Source organism: Periplaneta americana, chromosome 12, assembly GCF_040183065.1.
Source record: "Periplaneta americana isolate PAMFEO1 chromosome 12, P.americana_PAMFEO1_priV1, whole genome shotgun sequence".
NCBI classification, from domain to species: Eukaryota; Metazoa; Arthropoda; class Insecta; order Blattodea; family Blattidae; genus Periplaneta; species Periplaneta americana.
Genome location: NC_091128.1, coordinates 49460281 through 49475749, shown reverse-complemented (window position 1 = coordinate 49475749; position 15469 = coordinate 49460281).

The window sequence follows — 15469 nt, the reverse complement described above, 5'->3', positions numbered from 1 at the left end:
GGAATGCAAAAAAGCCTATAATTCTGATCACAGTCACTGCGAAAAACTACAAACACATATAAATCCACTATTGTGTTCTCCTGTTCTTTCGGACAAGAGCATCGACAATAATTGAATTTTGCATCATAGCCCTGGTCATGGATTGTCCTGTAGCAGTGTTAAGCCAGAGAGGAATCGAGCACCACCAATCCTTTATAGCTGATTTCCCTAGCCATGTCTCTATACTGCAACCATTCTGTGATGGATTTCAGCAGGTGTACGCTCTTCTGTAGTAAAAAAAACTAATTACAGCAATGTTTCCATCTTACATCATTCGAGTTTTCAATTATTCCAAGCAGTAATGACAAATAAGTCAAACACAAACTGGCCTCATATGTGCCCAAAGTGTAAATAGTATCATTTGCGGCAACATGTTCAATACCATAATTTGAAAGTCATTTCAAAAAGTTAATTTGTCCTATATACAATCAGGTCAGTATTGCTGTTAACAATTCAAATTCATAAGCAATGATAAGGGAACAAATGTGTTTCCTGTCCTGTTTGCCCTTCTAATGAACAAGTAAAAAAGAAACCTATGTGTGTCTCTTCTATCTAATTCTTCAGATTATTCCCAAGTGGAACTCTCAGAGCGTGAACCACGATTTTGAAGCAGCAGCCATAGCAACAGTGAGAGAAATATTCCCTTCTGTTGATGTAAACGGCTGGAAAAGTATTTGTGATGGAAGGTCAGAACATAGTTTAACAAATAAATACAAGAAAAATGAAGATACACTACTCCTAATTAAAAATGTATGCTGCTCTAGCTTTCTTCAGACCAGATGACGTTGGAATGGATGGTTGGTATTCCAGGAAATGGCCCCTGCAAACGAAAAGTTAAGTTCCCCCCCCCCTCGATATTTTTGTTTTCCAATGGCTTGAGAACCCAAAAATACCTGTTCAGCTTTGGAGTTACTATGCCAGATGTCATCGAACTAATAATGCAGAGGAGGGATGGTACAACAAAATAAATAACAATCTTTAAAAGTCACATCCTAATATAAGGAAGCAGAACATTGCAATTTTTAATGCATGTGTTTAAAAGAATTCAATCTAGAGGGCAAGAAAAGAATGATTCTACATAAAATTAGATCAGAGGATAGCCAGAATTGTAGAATACAGGAAATATTAGGAAATGCTTGAATAAGGTAACTAATACATGCTGACTGAAAATCAGACATGGCCAAACACATCTACTAATAAAAAGTAATCTTTGTTGCTAATATCTTTAAAGCAAACTCTGGCTGATATTCCTGTTGCACATAGTATGAGGTTACCAGACTTCCCCATTTTCCAGGGACAGTCTCCGAATTTTGCTTTCTGTTCCCAGACAAAATTCGTCTCCGGATTTAATAACTTTTTTTTTTCCTAGATATCCCCGGATTTTCATTCTTTTTAATATGGTTTAATGATCTTTGCACATTGCTGTGATAAATTTTGCTAATGCAACTTTGCTGCTTCTTCATGATGACATAATCAGAACTGAAGATCAGGCTGTAACTGTAGTTAAGTCTTCTATTGTTATCGAAGTTAATATAAAAAAACAACTCCAGGAAAGAAGATAGATTTATTTCACCATCAATTAAGTAACTTTTGGGCAACTTTAGAAAAAATGTATCTTATTTCACAACAGAATTCTGAAATGCTTTTGAATACTGTATTGTATTGTATTTATTAACATTCCATGGTAGTCATACATTGCTTACAGCTAGAATATGGAACAAGTCAAAAAAATTAATACTATTATAAAATCTTAATTTATAGTCACAGGCTAGATTTACAATATACAGACGAGATTTACAATATAGTCTACTAGTACAACACAAAATTTTAGTATCAATTTCATGAAGCGTTATTGAATGTCATGAATTCACTTACAGAATAGAAGGCGTGAGAAATTAGGTACTTCTTTAATTTGGCCCCAAATAATCTTATGTTTTGAGTTTCATTTTTTATATCGATAGGGAGGCTATTAAAAATTTTTACTGCCATATAACGCACTCCTTTTTGATAGCACGATAGACTTGCTGATGGAGTATGAAAGTAATTTTTTGACGTGTATTTATGCTATGAACTGTTGTTGAATTAGTTACAAAGTTTTCACGATTACATACGAGGAAGATTATTAATCAAAAGATATACTGACAAGCCATGTGCATTATTTGTAGTTTTTTTTAAAATAGTCCTACAAGATTCCCTAGATTTGGCACCTACTATTATTCTAATTACTCTTTTTTGTAATAGAAATATACTGTTACTATTTGTGGAATTTCCCCAGAATATTATTCCAAAACTCATTACCGAGTGGAGGTATGCAAAGTATATTGTTTTTAAAGTATTGATATTTACTATCTTTTGCATAGATCTAATAGCAAAACAAGCTGAATTTTGTTTGGGGTAATTTCTTTAATATGATTTTTCCAATTTAACACATCGATTTTTAAGCCAAGAAATTTGGTTGTTTTTGTTTCTAATAGGGATCTATTGTCAATTATTGCGCTAGAAATTTGTGACGTTGAATTTGGACAGGATTTAAATTGAATTATGTTAGTTTTGTTACAATTTAATACCAATTTATTGACTGAGAACCAGTCACATATTTTGAAGAGAATTTCCTCTGTTGAAGATTGGAATGTGTTGGAGTTATTAGCTGTAATTACTATACTTGTGTCATCTGCAAATAATATGGGATGACCTACATCTTTTATTAGGGGGGCAAGATCATTTATGAACACTAGAAAAAGTAGGGGACCTAATATTGATCCTTGAGGAATTCCATTATTGATAGTTCCCCATGTCGATGCAGATTTCATAGTTTTATTGATTTCAACTTCCTGTTTCCTATCTATGAGATATGAGTGAAACCATTGGTGTGCAACACCTTTAATTCCATAATAATCTAATTTATCTAGCAGAATTTTATGATTTATACAGTCAAATGCTTTGGGTAAATCACAGAAAATCCCTCCCACTTGTAATTTTTTATTAACTGCCTCCAGAATTTTGTCAGTTAAACTAAATGTTGCATTTTCTGTGCCTTTATTTTTCCTAAATCCAAATTGTTCTGGGACTAAAATGTTGTATCTTTCTAGATGATGATATAATCTTTTTTACATTACTTTTTCAAAGATTTTGGAGAAGACTGGTATATCCCAGTTCATTTACAAGATAAAATATCTATGAAATGTACTTATATTGCTGAGACATCCTTTAAAAAGAGAAACATTTTTATAGACAGTTCGTTATTTTCCTTAAAAAAAATATATATATATAAATATATATAGTTGATCTGGATAAAGGTAGTTTGATGGAATTTCTTGCTTGAAGAAATGTAGAAAATGGTAAAGTGGAATGAAGAAAATGCTACTCTTTCCTCAAAATGGAGTGAATTTCTCTTCCTTCTCCAGGAGAAAATTATTCCTGTGCACATTCCAGAATTTGATTTAACTGTCTCTGTGTCTTACAAGTGATACTTCAGTGGAGATAGTTTCTTCAGTGAACATGATGTGGATATTATAAAAAATTCAGAATGAGTTTAGAAACTGTTGTGAACTAACTACAACATGAACTGTCAGGAGTTTGCTGAAAATTTGAGATCTAGAGAAGCCCTGCTTAAAAAAAAATTCACTCTTCTAAAAACAACAATGGTTTAGTCTGTAAATATGATGAGTATCAGTATTTTAATTCTTTAAATTGTGTAAAAACAATATATATGAACGAAATTCTAACAGAAATGTTATAAGTATTTTGTTACATGTCTATATTTGCCCCCGGTAATTGTGAAAAAAATCTGGTAGTCTTAACGTTGCAAGCCTTAACTGACATTCATTTGAAGTAGGCTAATCAGATATCTATCTCCATACTTTTGACATTGTGCAGGATGGCACTCAAAAAGTTGACATATTTGAAAAGTACATAAAAATGTATCATATGCCAAATGGGAATCTTATCTTTTTTCATGACTGTGTTATAAGTTCCCACAAATCAGTTCAAGGAGCTACACTCATGAGCTTCAAGAGAAATAAAAATATCTCGCCACACAGAAAATTTTACATAGTGATCTCAAGCTTTCCTTTACAAAATGTCTGCACTGCATAAGCTACCTCAATGTGACAAGAGGAGGAGGTTCCAGTATTCTTAATGGATGGAAGGTGAAGATGAAATATTTTTGAACACATGGTTATCTGACAAGGCCTGTTTTGATTTTGATGGACAGTAAACATACTAAATTTTCATTTAAAGAAACTCGTTGAGAGAAAGTGTCTCAGTTTATCCAGTCCTGAATTGATTAGGCATGTTTTTATCATTGAAATGGTTAATTAGCAGCATTTCTTGCTACCAAACTGCCAATTGACATTGGTTTGTGTATGAAGATGCAACACCTCACATTGCTGAAGTTATGTTGGTTTTGAGGACCATGTTCAATTGCTACCCAGAGTGCCATAATGGTAAATATTTCTGGCCATCCCTTAGCCCCGATTTAAATGGTGAGATTTCGTAGTATAAGGTTTTCTGAATGAGAAATCTCTGTAGAGGGTCGCATTGAGCATGTAATGTGAACTTTATTTCCAAAAGTCACACCACTTGTGTTTAAAGTGTAAATTAAATTATAGTTAAAACTTTAAACGTGACAACTGTTCGTACTCCACCTGTATTACAATGTACAGTAGTTCAAAAAAAGAAAAAGGCTTGCTGGAATTTTGGTAGTTTCAGGAAAGCAGATTTGCGCATATGTGGAAAGGCCTGAGTTGAGTTCACAAGCTACCTCAATGTAAAAGGATTGTCTTAATAGTTTGAATCTAGATAAGCACAATAAAGTGCAAATCATTTCTTTCCAACATCCTGTAGTGTAACAGATGAACAGTGATTCTAAAAAATAAGTAGAGTGCCCGTTATATAATAGAAAGTTGAAAATGCCCCTTCATAGGTGTATTTATGTAGGCAAGTGTCTGCAAGAGTACAGAGTAGTTCAGAGCAAAAGCTTCAGCTGTGTATCTTTCCATCATGGGTTCGAGTCTGCATTGTGACAATTATTTAATTCTATTTTTGCATATCTGTTTATTATAATTGTACAGGGACATCATTTTATTTTTACTTCAATTTTTATTGTACCTGAGTTTTTGAATGTACTTCACTCCCACTCCCTCTACTAATGAAGTTCAACCATCCTCCATACAGATACAAGACCGCATATACAGTCATAGTAGCATAGCAAACAGTACGTTCCAGAAATATGTTCGCGTTTTCCAGTGACGAAAGAGCTTTCAATATTGAATCATTTTCGCACAGGTACTGTCGTCCATTTGCCTACGTCATATCCCGGTTTCCCCCACCAGCTTTTATTCGCTAGCTAGTGGCTGGGCTGTCTTGGCTCTTTTCTGAAAGCATTAATTTCATATTTCGCTGCAGTGGCTTGCAGAGCCAGGCCACAAGAGAAGACCTTTCCTCCCCTCCCACACCGCTATTGTAATGCTACGTCAAATGGATTCTCTACTCCCTTGAAAAGTAATGACATAATTTTTCTTTTCTTTTCTTTTCACATATTTATTGTTGTAGAATCTTATCGAGTTAATATAACGAAATTAATATTCTCTTTTGCCTTATTATTACGTATGTATCCAGCCTCCAGCAGAACCTAATATTTGCCTTACCTCAAAATGATTGCACGAGTAGAATCCTTTTGATATAGCACGTAAAATAAGAAAGAGACTTCTTTTGCAGTTTTAGAAAATTGTTGACCATCAGTATATCCGAGTGTTGCTTTGGTGTGACGTCTTAGTACCGTAACTTAACCAGTGCAAATGTGCAAGCATGAGTGTGTGTGAATTACAGAATATTAATTTTATTTTTCTCAACTTTCCCTTGCGGAGAAGATTGATGTAATGAAGTGAAATTAAAGGGTCGTCCGTTACCCGACTTAAATCTTACTCAAGCTTCATCCAGCCGAAATAGTGCATATATGTAAGGAAGTATAACAATGAAATTTACGCTAAGCATTTGTGGTTACGTGGATGTGAACAAATAAAAATCTGTATTTTGTTTTCCTTGCCGCCTCTTCGGTGGTGATGCTGCATGGACTAGGATGGTGTGACACATTTAGGACATTTGCCCCTAAAAAGCAAAATGCACGAATCTTCGCAGTCTCACCTGAAAAATGTTATTTCATTGGCTATGTTAGGCAAAACTAATATTATTGTGCAATTAAGTGAAACGTACAGAACAAACATTCTCAAACATAATCAAGAAGTGAGAAAAAATCATTAAATTATTTTTAAAAAAATATTGATTGTATCAAATTTTGTGGCCAATTTGAACTTCCCCTTAGGGGACATGATGAAAAAACGATGCGAATAACCCTGGTGTATTTCGTGGGTTGCTACAGTTCGCGAGTAATCGAAATGAGCCTCTCAAAAATAATTTGGAAAATGCCACTGTTGAAAGATAATTCTAAGACAATTCAGAATGCCCTGGTAGATTGCAAGTTGAGTGTCTGCCGATCTGAAATTCAGACTGAAATCGATGGTATTAGTTTTTTTTTATGCGATTAGCAAATGATGCCACAGACATCTCTCAACTAAGTCAGGAAGTTTTGATTTTTCGATATGTAGTGCGTTTATTTTTGTCCTATACTTATTAGTAATGGTGTCAAGAAGTGAAATTTGTATGTACCAAAATCTACTGCAGCTCTCCCAATCCACAAGTTTACGAGCCGCCACGGGGTACTCCAAAAGATAGTGACAGTCTTCTGCCGTTGATCCAATGAAAATTTCTTTAATGCATACCCTACATACTTTGTATGGTCTCCAAGTTTGATTCCAAAATAGGCATGATATGACTTTTTCACAAAATCTATAACATTACATCTCTACTTAGGCAATGTGTATTTCCCACATATACAGTGAAACTTCCCAATAGCGGACATTTTAAAATTCCCCTGCAAAATAACATTGGCCCTTATGATAAAATTCTTCCAAATAGCGGACATTCTCAATAACGGACGCGGACACTGAAATGTATCTCCAACAACAATTAAAACTTCCAAATAACGGAAAGCGTGAAAGAAAAAAAATAAAAAGACGGTTGTAAATTAAACGGAATTCTTTGCAACAATCATCGTGCATTTGAACGTTCTTATACTTTATTGAAGGAAAGCAGCACAGTTAGTTGTAATACTGTGCGTGAGCAGTCCGTACTTTCTTAGTTTGTAAATTTGAGTGTTCGGAAGTACAGTCACATTAAAAATGTCACAAAAACGTAAACGTTTGTCACTAAAAGAGAAAGTGGATATTGTAAAGCATAGTGAGAAGGAGAAATTAAGTGTTAGTGAGCTGGCCACAAAGTTTAATGTGGGAAAAACTCAGGTTAGTGAAATTTTGAAAAACAAGGATGTTATTTTAAAATCATACACTGAGAATGCAAATGAGAACAGAAAAAGAGCCTTTCCTAAAACTGAGGGGCTTGCCATTGACAATTTAACATACGAATGGTTCTGCCGTACTAGAGAAATAAGATGCCTTCGTTAGGGATTTCTCTATGGATGAATACTGTAAACAATCTCACTGTCTACTGTACTGTACTGTACTGTAAAGTATAGTGTTGAATATGTATGAGAAATTTTAATGTACTGTATACAGTACATTGTATACGAACGATTTTCTAATAATGGGCATTTAATTTTTCCCCGGCGGTGTCCGCTATTGGGAAGTTTCACTGTATAACGAAAGTAGTCTGGATTATTTATACATCCTCGATGCGACATGGTAAATACTTTTTTACTGAATTAAAAACTCAACATTCTACTCCACAATAGCTTCAAACTGATTTTGTGTAGTTGTGACGATCCGCTTAAGCCACTCTTGCGCGTACTCTTGCAGTTGACGTCGCAACAACGCACTCCATAAGCGCTGTACTGCAATTTAAGGTCCGAATACTGTATAGGTTGGAAAATATAAATGTTTGTTATATTTGGAACTTCCTATTGTTAACAAAGGTTTTCTGTTGTAATCTTACATTACATTCTTAAGAATTTTGTTTAGTACCTTGGAAGGATTTTTCACATTTTTTTTCACAGTCACCAAAACGCAGTGCTGTTATTGACGAGATTGTGAAAAAGCGCATTCATAGTTGTCCGCAATCGATCACATGGAATTTCAAATTGCGGTGTGTGACAACCGATTATGCTTACAGAAATCAAATTTCAGAGTGCATGGACAAAATTATAGCTGATGAAAGTAATGAATATAAAACTGTGGTCTGAAGGGGCTATTGCATGATGATGATTTCTTTTTCAGGTTGGAATTTTCAACAAAGTTATGCCTCATTGCAATATTTTGTTGAATGAACTCCAGCAGTTGATTCAGTTAAAACACGAAAGTATGTGTCCGATTTCCAATCATCAATCCAGCGAAAAGTCTCCACTTGACCTTGAACATCACTGGGAGTGGAGAATCAAGAAAGGGAAAGTGTGCCCTCAACTAAGCGTGCGCGTTTTACTGATACGCGGAAATCGTCTGTCAAAGAAGACTGTGATATCATGACTGAAATTAATGATCGCTTTCTGTTTAACGAACATCTATCAGCTGCAAAATTGTTTGAATCTTCTTTGTTTTCAAAACACCGCATTGCTTTCCCTGAAATCGAGTTAAAAATCACTATTAAGATTTTAAACTAAATTCACAAGAACTGTGCAATGAACTAAATGTGTTGTACAACAGAACTGAGAGTTTGGAAATGCGTTTGGTGCGTTAGTACTACTGAACTGCATTTATGAAAATAATCTTTTGGGACTTTTATTCGAAACTGCTGCAGATAATTATTGTCACAATACCAATCACCACTGGAGAATTCACGCGAAATACAATGAAGGGAGGCAGACTTTGTGCGCTTGCAATGTGTTCCATGGAAAAGCAGTTACTGACCACCAAATTTCAACGATCTCGTGATTAATCACTTTGCAACGCAGAAGGAGAGAAGAACTCACTTTATCTACAAAATTATGGATTAAAGTAAGCCTGTGCCGTACCATATAACATGTTAATATTGCCAACATTTCTGCGGTCTCAAGTACCAAAGTGACGATGGGGGGGAGGCCCATCATCACTTTGGTACTTGAGAGCCTCCCCTAATTTTGAAACAACGAGCCGCGCCTGCGCTGAGATGATGGCAGGAATACCACTAATCGGTGATCTATAGTTTGATTTGCATGGACAACGAGCCCCTACAGCCAAGGCTGCGCAGAAGTTTAGGGTAGGGACAAATTGAAGCTTGCGTCCGCCGCCATGCTTTGGGAGAAGCACCGGCTAGCAGACGGCTGCACTATACAATGCTGAATGTTTAATATATATGTTTGGTGTCTCTTATAAGTCAATCTGAATGGATAAATGGAAAAATAATCCTATTAACATTTAAAGCGACCACGTTATGGACATAATCAACCTTAGTTATCGTTAGTTTGACATGAAACGAAAGAAGACTAGAAATTTTATACCGCAACCAAAAATGTTGTATAGTTATTTGACAACATATAGAGAGAATAGAAATACAAATGCATATTGTAGTAATAGTTCAGATGAAAAGAAAATTATTAGTATTAGCCATTATTAACAAAACACTGCCTGTGTAAGACCTTATATTAGGCCTATATTGTAAACGAATGTTTGCTTTGATGTGGACGAGAAACGAACAATTATTATGATTTATCCGCTTCCTTATTGCATAATATATTCCTGTAAAATAAAAATACATACCTAATGTTTTATTTTGAAATATAAGTAGGGCTACCATGCATCAGCTTATTATCACAACTGTATGATAGTATGAAATAAACGTCACATACATGAATTAGTCATTTAATGGAACTCAGGCCTAGTGTACAGAACATCTTGCCTATTGATTCATTATTATTATAATTATTATTATTATTATTATTATTATTATTATTATTATTATTATTATTATTATTATTGACTCCGTTCAATCGAATCGAACCCGCGTCCGAGCGCGACTCCGGATCGGCAGACCTTAGCCCATTGAGCTACGTCAGTAGCTCTTTATGTACTTCTATGGTCAGTTTAACAAGTTTAAAATATGATTCTCGGAAGGAATCTGAGATCCATTTTCTAAAATATATTCCTATAAGTGTGGAAAGATTGTACAAGTGTTCTATTGTTAGATCACATTGTTTTCACACGATGTAAGAATATGCCATTGAACTGTCAACACCTGTATAATCGCTCTTTCACTTATGCGGCATATTTCTATAATCTCAGATGATGGTATGACAAGACTCCCATTATTATTTCGTTAAAAAATAAGAGATTTTGTTTACTGCTGGCACGTACCATAAATTGAGTCTTTAGATTTATTACGGCATATTTTTTTTAATGATTTAACAACTAAGCCAGCAATGAATACAATCACATTTTCACAATATTGTGTCATTGAGAATGATGTAAGAATCAGGGAATTGCAATCAATGTCTGCAGTTGAAAGTTCTAAAGAATCATATCGCCTCAGATTCTCAAAACACTGAGGGTTATTATTACATTGCGTTAGGCGTTTGGAAAATGCCATTGGGTATATAGGCATTTTTAGCCGACATTCCTCTCTTTGTAATATAATTTAAATAAATTATTTACGTATTTTCTGACGTATATAAAGTAACATAAGTGAAAATATCCCATGTATTCGGTTCATAGGAAATATAAATAAATTAATAAGTCTATTTATGAACGATAAAAAGGCGTTTATATTTAAAGCAATGCTTAGTTACAATATTTAGATTTACTTCTGTTATTTTATATTATACGTTAGAAAATATGTAAATAAGTAAATACTTATATTACAGTGAAGGAGGATGTTCGCTAAGAAAACGCTTATATACCCAATTGTATTTTCTAAACTCTGAATGCTTTATAGAAACAATCATTCGTGCTCCCCAAACATGGCGTCGCGCGAACCTGCGCGAGAGGTTTCAAATTTGTACACGACACCAGCGCCAATTGTGTGTCTAGATATATAACTACAACGTCTTTGGTGGACAATAAGAAAAGGCGATAATACTGCTATTACGCATTCAGCTGTTCTGCACTAAACACGTACCGGTAGTGGAAAGCAATTGGTATAAACACTTAAGTCGACTTACGTGCTTCTGCTCTACAGTAAATTAGAAAAAAATATAATGGGCAATTTTTTCTTAGTCCATTTTCTCCTTCATATATTTGATTATGAACTTAAGTATTTATGACTGAAGCTAAAATACAATCTATACTCTCAATTAATGCAATAATTTTTTTCTAGAGTGCTTCTCCTTCATCCTCCCCGGAACATCTTAGAATTGTTAGTATACTGCCTTTGTGATCTAATACAGGACGTAAAGGCAGACCACGTGACTTCCTAGACTGACTTCGAAGACAGTGTAGCCAACCCTAGGGAAATTTCCCTAGATTTAGAAAACATAAGCAATATAGGGAAACTAGATGTGTTTGTAGGGAATTTTCTTGCTCATAACAGTCGTTTCCAGTCGGCGAAAGATGTCTAGAGAATAATAAAGAAATGTATATAGTATTTGTGGACCTAGAAAAGGCTTTTGACAAAGTGGATTGGAATAAACTGATGGGGATCATAAGGTAAATAGGTGTGGATTGGAAAAAGAGAAGATTGTTCAGTAATCTTTATATTAAACAACGAGTCAAAGTCAGGATAGGAGAAGAAATGTCAGAAGGAAGTGAAATAGGGAGAGGGGTACGTTAAGAATGCTCTTTATCACCTACCCTGTTCAACATCTACTTGGAGGATTTAGTAACGAACGTTTACAGAACATGGGAGGAGTGATAGTAGGAGGAAGACGAATAAAGTGCATAAGATTTGCTGATATGGTGTTGTTAGCAGAAGAGAAGATGATACTAAGGGATATGCTACAGGAGCTAAATGACAGCTGTTAGCAATATGGGATGAAGGTAAATGCAAATAAGACGAAAATGGTCATAGGAACTAAAATACAGAAGATAAACTTGAGAATTCCAGATGAGGCAGTAGAGCAAGCGGATAGCTTCAAATAATTGGCGTGTACTATAAGTACTATAAGTAGTAACATCAGCTGTTGCCGGGAAGTCAAAAGGAGGATAGCAATGTCCTAGGAAGCTTTTAATAGAAAAAGGAGCATCTTTTGTGGATTTCTGGAAAAAGAACTAAGGAAGAGACTAGTGAAATGTTTTATATGGAGTGTGGCATTGTATGGAGCAGAAAGATGGACATTACGACGAAGTGAAGAAAAGCGAATAGAAGTATTTGAAATGTGTATATGGAGAAAAATGGAACGTGTGAAGTGGACAGACAGAATAAGAAATGAAGATGTGTTGGAAAGGGTGTGGATGAAGAAAGAATGGTGCTGAAACTGATCAGGAAGAAGAAAAGGAATTGGTTGGGTCACTGGCTGAGAAGAAACTGCGTACTGAGGGAGACACTGGAAAGAATGGTGAACAGGAGAATTCGGGGCAGAAGATGATATCAGATGAAGAGGACATTAAGATATATAGATCATATGAGGAGACAAAGAGGAAAGCAGAAAATAAGAAAGATTGGAGAAAGCTGGGTTTGCAGTGAAAGACCTGCCCTTAGGCAGAACACTGAACACTCGTTTCCTGTTTGAAAGTGTACACCAAATGTTCTAAAATTTTTCATTTAGATGAAGATGATTTGAAAGACATGGCGTAATTACTTCACATTCTGTCCTTGGGAAAACAGGTACTTATGTCAATTGCTTCATTACCAGCTGAATTTCTTTCTTGTATAAAACAACATAAATGACATTGACAAGAAGTGGCGATTATTGCACAATACTACCACAGTCTAGTACAGTATTCCGCAACCTTTTTATACCCACGGCACACCCTAGATGGGCCTCGACTCAACACGGCACACCAAAATATTAATCCCCTCAAAAATATATTAAGTGAGTCTCTTAATATAATTACGCAATATAATTAAATTTATTATTATTATTATTATTATTATTATTATTATTATTATTATTATTATTATTATTATTATAAAACAGAAATCGATTCTTGCATTTATTAAGAATTTATGAACTTTAATTCACTGTAAAAAAATACGTATTTTTATTACTAATATTAAATCAAATAACTTAAATGGGCCTGCTTAGCTGCACGTAAGTGGCTGATCAGTGGCGGAATCGTTAACAGTGCAAGCCTCATATCTTCATCGATGGATTTGAGTCTCTCCCTCTTTGATTTAATTTTCAGTTAACTTCGAGAAGCCCAGTTCACACACATACATAGTTGAAAATGGCAATAACATATTAACTGCATCTCGGAGATAGCCGGGTATTCACTCCTTATTGACAACCAAAATGTTTCCAAAGGCATTTGGAGAAGTTTTAATTTCAATATTCTGTCTGCTTTTAAGTCTGCTAGTTCCTCTTGTATGAGTATATTATTCGGAAGATGTTTCGAATTCACAATGAATGAATCACGAACCCAGTCAAAATCTTGAACACTCTCTCCGAAATAATTCTTGAACTTCTGCTGCAAGATTACTAAACGTTCTTTAATTAAGTCCATCAACACTTTATTATCGTCAGCAAGGGGCCATACAGATGAGAACATCTCAAACAACCGATTTTTAGGCATTAACAACGTTTTAGCTATTATGTGTGTGTGTGTGTGTGTGTTTTTTTTTTTGGCCTTTACGATAAGTTTGGCTATCTTATAGCTAACTCCTGTATTTTTTTGTGAAACCTTACCGACATCGTCATGAGCGTCACTTTTTTTTTTTTTATTTTGTTCCAATAACCGACGAAAATAATATAGGCTACATCTTTGTTTGACAGAAAATAATGTTTTGTTACCAAATGTCGTTTCAATTTACTGCGAACCATAGCATTATTGAGATTTTCACCAAACACAACACGCTTGGGGATTGGGCATGTTTTGTGAACACACAATTTTAATTTCAATTAATTTTCGCGTCACACCTTTTATCTTGTGAAGGCACACCGGTGTGTCGCGGCACACCGGTTGCGGAACTCTGGTCTAGTATACACAGTCACGAAGCTTGAGGTGATTTTTTTGCATTTCTCGCGATACAATGTTCCAAGCGGTTAGCAACTGAGTGTAGATATTAGGAATAATACACTATGCGTTAGTAGCGATCCTAGTGGCTAGCAACTAAAGTTCAACTGTCATTGGATGCATATTCCTTCCCTACGTATTGAGCTTCGTGACTGTATGTATTGGACTGTGGTGAAGCGTTGCATAGGTATCGTTTCCTCTCGCACGATTGACGTCACGCTGGGACTAATATCCTGCCACAGTATTTATACCAACGAGCACGCTCGTTGATTTATACTGTGCTTCCGTACTCATCGTTTTCAATACGTATCGAAACTTGCATGAAAACGGGGATCGTATTCAGTCTGTTATTTGTCAATGTTCAGTACGGACACAGTCTAGTATATATAGTCACGACTGTATATACTAGACTGTGGTACGGATCGTATTCAGATCGAATTGAATACTCCATGAAAACGTAGTAAATGAAATGATTGACTGAAAATTCAGCACTGAAACCATAATAAGCCATTGCGGATGTTGGTGATGATCTGTTATTGGCTAGTTTGCCTCGAAGGACAGGAGACAAATTGTCTATTCCGTGAAAGAGAGATTAAATAAGACAGAGGCAAGAGGAGTAGATTCTACTCGTCTTGGACAGAGGGGACCTAAGGGGCAGTATGTGGACCTGAGGGGACTTAACTTGCCGAAGGTTAAAACCTACTTAAAATCTCTGGAAAAGCCATGTATTCATACTAAGTCCAATATATGCTGTATGGTTGGGCGTGGTAGTTAGCGGCCCCATCCCGGAAAAAAACCTATTAGGCCTACTCAGAAACTTGAAAGAAAATTAACCGGACAGCCCAAATTATGGTCAAGGATAGGGACTCATGGCGAAGGATTCTGAAAGAAGCCGAGGCTCGAGTCGAACTGTAGTGCTGATGATGATGAATAAATAAGAATTATTTTGTCGTGTAAGAATTATAGTGCGTTAGTTCTAATGTTATTTTCTTGCACACGCATTCCAATAAAAAAAATCACAGCATATGCGACTGAAAGTGAAAATGTCAATGTCAATAACTTGTGGTCATTTTATTTTGTAAGCAATTTTTACATTTCAAAATATTTTTCACTGCTATGACATGTGCTATTGACAAGTAAAATAATTAACTGATAAATTAATTTAAAGCATGGGGGGACATATTTTACAGTGAACCCCCTCTTCTATATTTTCATTTATCACAGCCGTTTTGGTTAAATACCCTCTGGATTTCATTCACGGTCATCTATATTTAGACTGCACTCCTCAAGGTTCATATAAGAGAATAGTCACAGTATAAAATATAATGTGGAATAGTAAT